This window comes from Orcinus orca, chromosome 2 (genome assembly GCF_937001465.1).
Source record: "Orcinus orca chromosome 2, mOrcOrc1.1, whole genome shotgun sequence".
Taxonomy (NCBI): domain Eukaryota; kingdom Metazoa; phylum Chordata; class Mammalia; order Artiodactyla; family Delphinidae; genus Orcinus; species Orcinus orca.
Window position 1 is genome coordinate 74773587 of NC_064560.1, and position 6000 is coordinate 74779586.

At 36.1% G+C, this 6000-nt stretch overlaps 1 long non-coding RNA gene across 1 annotated transcript; it reads right to left on the reverse strand.

Moving 5' to 3' along the window:
- Positions 1-3718: 3718 nt before the first annotated feature.
- On the reverse strand, positions 3719-4734 carry LOC125963534 (uncharacterized). Its single transcript, XR_007475608.1, has 3 exons — positions 4591-4734; positions 4268-4551; positions 3719-3794 (listed from the first exon to the last, which is right to left on the reverse strand). It is a non-coding gene; the product is annotated as an uncharacterized LOC125963534 (long non-coding RNA).
- Positions 4735-6000: the final 1266 nt, after the last annotated feature.

The window sequence follows — 6000 nt, forward strand, 5'->3', positions numbered from 1 at the left end:
ATTAAGTGCACCAACATATGCATAATGGGAGTCAAATAAGGGGAGAAGAGAAAAAGAATATTTGAAAAAATAATAACCAAAGACTTCAAACTTTAATGAAAAATATTAATTTACATACCCAAGAAGCTCAATAAGACTGAAGCAGGATAAACTCAAATTCATGCCTGGACATATAATCATACTGTCCAAAGATAAAGACAAGGAGAATATCTTGAAAGCAGCGAGGGAGAATTGACTCAGATGCAAGGAATTCCCATCAGAAACTGGAGGCCAGAAGGCAGTGGGATGACATATTTGAAGTGCTGAAGTAAATGACTATCAAACAAGAATTTTGTATCCCCAAAACAATCCTTTGAAAATGAAGAAGAAATTAAGGCACTCCCAGATAAATAAAAACAAAATTCATCATTAGCAAGCCTGCCCTACAAGAAATAATTAAACAGAGTCCTTCAGGCTGCAATAAAAGGACAATAGACAGTAACTCAAATCCACATGAAGAAATAAAGAGCGATGATATTTACATAGGTAAATATGAAAGACCATAAATGCATTTTTTGTTCATAACTTTTTTACTCCTATCTGATTTAAGAGGCAACTCCATTAAAAAATTATAAATCTGTATTGATGGTCACAAAGTGAAAAAACACAGAATCTGTGTGACAATAACTGTACAAAGGAAGGGGGAGGGAACAAACCTATATGGGAACAAAATTTTTGTATACTACTGAAATTAAGTTGGTATTATTCCAAACTAGACTGCTGTATATTAAGATGTTAATTATAATCATCAGGGAAACCACTAAGAAAATAGCTAAATATGTAGTAAAAGATACAAATAGGGAATTAAAATGGCACACTAAAAAATATACAACAGAAGGCATGGAAGTAATGGAAGAATAGAGGAACAAAAAGACATAAGACATAGAAAACAGGTTGAAAGATGTCAGACTAAATCCTACCTTATCAGTAATCACATTAAATGTAAATGAATTAAACACTCCAATTAAAAGGTAGAAATGCCAGAATGGGTAAAAATCATGATCCAACTATGTGCTGCTTACAAATCAATAACACAAACAGTTTGAAAGTAAAAGGATGGAAAAAGATATACCATGCAAACTTAACAAAAAGGAAGCTGGAGTGGATATATTAATCTCAGACAAAAGAGACCTTAAGGCAAAAATTGTTACTAGAGAAAAAGACACTACATAACGATCAAAGGATCCGTCCATCAAGAAGACATAATCATGTACATATATGTACCTAACAACAGAGCTCCAAATACATGAAGCAAAAACTGATACAATTGATGGGAGAAATATCCAATTCAATAATAGCAGTTGGAGACTTCAGTGCCTCGCTTGCAATAATGGATAGGATAAGTAGAGAGAAGTCAACAAGGAAATAGAAGACTTGAACAACACTTTAAGCCAAGCACCCCTAAAAGACATACATAGAACAATCCACCCAACTACAGCATGTGCACATTCTTTTAAAGTGCACGTGGAACATTCCCTGGGGTAAATCATATGTTGGGTCATTTTGAAAGCCTCAATATTTTTAGTAGGATTGAAATCATACAAAGTATGTTCTCTGACCACAATAGAATGAAATTAGAAATAAAAAACAGAAGGAAATTTGAAAAATTTATAAATATATGGAAATTAGAACATTCCTAATTAACCAATGGGTGAAAGAAGAAATCACAATCATAGACTAATGGTTGCCTGGGTAGGGGGAGGGGAAAATGGGTTGTGACTGCTAATGGGTGTGGAGTTTCTTTTTGGGTGATGAAAATGGTCTGGAGTTAGATAGTAATGATGGTTGCACAACCTTGTGGATATACTAACAACCACTGAATTGCACACATTAAAGGGGTGACTTTTATGGTATGTGAATTATATCTCAATTTTAAACTCAAAGCCAGTGATGCAACTTACTTTACATATCTGTTAATGAACTATTTTTGGATAGACCAACAACCATTCCAGAAGCCATGAATGGAACTGCAGTCAGTGTGTCTGAAGTGGATGGAAACTCAGTATTAACACTCATCTGGTTTCAGAGTCTGTGCTCACTGGTTAACACCAGCATCAGGCCAAATCTATAGTAATTTAAAAATCCCAGTTGGTAAGGGTTCCAACTCAATCCATTGAGCAAACAGTCACCATTCCAGTGAGGGCTCCTCAAGGACTAAAGACCACTGAAAGTAAAACACCAAGAAATTAGTGTGTTTGAAAATATAATCAAGTGGAAAATTCTGTAAAGTACTAGGAAGTACTGTTCTGTAAAGTACTTGGAAGTCATACTTGCTTTTTCCCCTGGTTTGCAACACTATGGTACCATTCATTTATTTTTAAAAAAAATTATTTATTTGGTTGTGCTGGGTCTTAGCTGCAGCAGGTGGGCTCCTTAGTTGTGGCATGTGAACTCTTGGTTGCAGCATGTATGTGGGATCTAGTTCCCTGACCAGGGATCAACCTGGGCCCCCAGCATCGGGAGCACGGAGTTTTAACCACTGTGCCACCAGGGAAGTGCCCTGGTACCATTCTTTATCTAGAACAAAAATTTACAGGGAGGTATTATTTACTAAAGGTCATTTCATATCTTTTCAGCATAATTACAGATATATGTTTATTTTATAATGTATTAAAAAGTACCTCAATCTAAGGCTATTCATAATTCTCTGAAACTGATAAAAATCACTGTTAAATTTATTGACCAAACAATTACACCCACTTTGAGGGTATGCAGTCTAATTCAGTAGACCAAAATGATGTCTAGATTTTAAATAAAAAGATAGGGATTTTGTAATTGTATATAAGAAACAGGAGTCTTGCACTCTTCAGGTTTATTTTCTTTATTTGTGGTTGATTGGTCTGGTAAAAAAGTTTAAGAGAAAAACCCAGTTGTAATATTATTAGTATGATCTTACTATTTGAAACAATCCAGGTAAATTGTGTTTTGAGTTATGACTAATGAGTCCTGAACATTGATTATATAATCCAATCATGCATAAAAGCACTTGGTAGACAGCCCTAAAATGAAAACCTGCTCTTTTTTATTTAAACCCAGTCTTCTTGCAAGAATTCTCTATCCATGTAATTTTCTTACAGCTTGTAATTCACATTAAAGTAGCCTTTTCTGATTACAAAAGCAACACTGCAGCCTAGAGAAAAGGTTGAAGAAAAAGCTGACCATCCCAATAATCCCCCCATATTTTGGTGAGTATTTGTCTATCTTTTCACTCTTTTCTATGAATGCTACACATACACTTGTGGGTTTACTTAAATGGCATCTTAGCATATATACTATTTTATAACTTGCTTTCTTCAACTAATATTTTGTGAAAATCCATATCAATAAAAATACATACATAATCACTGGCTGCACAGTATTACATTTCTACCAATACTATGTAATATATATATATTTAATATTTTTTAAACAAAAAAATTGTTTCCATTGTATTTGAAAATATCAATATTTTTTAGTTTCTTTATGTGGTACCAATTTATTTGGGAAGGCAGATGGGAGATTAATTTTTTTATAAGCAAGTATTAGATTGCTACTAGTTTTATAAATATACATCATCAGTTTAGCTCTTTTCAACTAGAGCAGTCTTGGAAAATTTTAACCTTTTATTTAGTGTCAAATTCATTGTGACTAGAGCCCAGAAGTAGGATTTAATTCAAAATGTACTTTTATTTGTGTAACTGTCTAGTATGCCACGACCACTTACAGTTTTCAGTAAAGAGATTTCCCCCAAAACGTTTCCATTCGGCATATTTTCTCTAGAACAACAACAAAAAATGATCTGGGATTTGATCAATTAAGCTTTTGTTTAATATTAAATTCAAAACATTGCTTACATCAGATTCGCAGCCAAAATATTTATAGTTAGCATAATAATCTGGGATCACTGCAAAAATAAGAATATGGGATACAGCTTTAGTTAAAACAAGCAGCTCACAGAAAGAAATGTGTTAATGCCAATGAGAAAATGGCATCGAAAAAGACTAGGGTAGCAGCAGGAGGGGCAGGGCGTGTGTCAGCTGCAGAGGAGCAAACCAAACACTTTGGGGGAGTTTTCGTGGCTCACAGCCAAGTGGCTGAGGAACTCTGCAGACTTAGGAAGTGTGAAGAGTGAAGACATAAGGGTCGAGGAGAAAAGAAAGGGGGTGGGGGCGGGGGTGGGGAATGATGAAAAATACCACTGCTTCAGGAAGAAGGCATTACTTAAAAGTGAGCATAATTTTACCAGTACCTGTGTTTTCTTTCCATCCTCTTTTGCTTTAACAATATGCACATTGCTTAGGGAAACAGAATCCAAATTTAAGCAAAGAAATTGAATTTGATACTGTCGGTATTCTCCTCTGCCTCTAGCAAACCAGCGCTACTATGACCCGACTCACAGTGCCCTGGTTTTTTCGGTGCCAGGCGTTCACCTCCCGGCAGCAGACCCGAGATGCTCATCGGCGAGGGAGTGGGTGGCTGCAGTGTGTCTTGATGGCTATGGTGGTCGTAGTTCCTCTGAAGAACTTAGGAAACCTAGACTGAAAGTGAGTGCCTCTGAAGAACTTAGGAAACCTAGACTGAAAGTGAGCGCATCTCTCTTTCCTGTAGGAGGCTGAGCCAAGTGAAGATCTGAAGATGAAGGGAAGGCCCGAAGTTCTCACATCGTTAAAGAAGAAATGGTGCCTGATCCTTCACAAAAAGTCCCTGGACTTGCAGTGTTTGGCAGAGGAAGAGATATGGGGAAATACTGAAACTTATTCTAAAGGTAAACATGGAAATGTGAGATTAAAGAGCAGAATCATCTGATACCACAAATATCAAGAAGAAAGCAAGAAATGACTTGATTATCGCCTGTGCCTGTGGCCACCCCAAGGAGTTGTCTTCACATGCCACCTTCCTTTGGGACAGTCCTGCCCAGTCCCATATCTTTGCGTGGATCTCACTGATGTGTCTGAATTGGCAAACTCACCTCAGAGGATGTGGAAAATTCCTTAAATAGAATTCATCACGTCCTGCCCCACCTCACCCTCAGGTTTCTCACAGGTTCCTTCTCAGCCTCTGCCAAAATTGTAGATAATCTGTGCAAGCGTGGATAATTTCTACTTTGGATCAGTTACTCCCTTTCTGTTAGATGATTCCCATTATTTGTAGATAAATATTTTAATGATCTTAACCAGGAGTTGTAGGGGCCATAAACTGCAAACTGCATTTTCCACTTTACCAATATTAAAATCACCTTTATTCTACTTGTATACAAAGAACCTTCTAGAAAAATCTGATATTTCATTTTGCACCACTTTTATGTCACGTTTTTTTCTAAAGTCTTAAAGATCCAATGTAGCTAGCTAGAGCCTTCATCTGAAAACATGCCATCTGGTACTTCATCACAGTAAGCTGCTGAGACACTGCACACTTCATAGTTTTAGTTAGACGAATGCTTTCTTTTTCAACCTGCAGCTTTATCATAACAAAAACTTTAATGTTATTTTTACTATTTGAAGTAACATATAAAACATTCACCTCTTAAGTGATATCATGGTGCCTCTCAATAAAAGAAAAAATCCAAATGAAACCCAAATCTAGGAAGGGAGCCCACCTAGACCAGCAAAACCAGAGGGAATTGAAAAAAAGATGTTCAGTGTACACCAAGTTTGTAAAACATTAAAAAAAATTCTCCTCCCAATCCTAGCCCACCTGTACTTAGGAAGAAAGAAGGCAGGGTATACATAATGAATGAATAGAATAAATAGCTATGGTGTTGATGACATGTGTAGAAACAACCGGTCATGCTTTTAGACCCATGAAGTCAATTCTCTAACTATGTTTTGCCCTACATAGAGGTTTAAGAATATTCAGACATGTATCTGTTACACAAAATAATCACTTCAGTTCTAAAAATACTCTCCTGCTACTAAATTTTTTTAAAACAAAAAGTGCAGCAGAAAAGCTTAATTAAACTTGCTGGTTGTTAAAGCTCTGCTT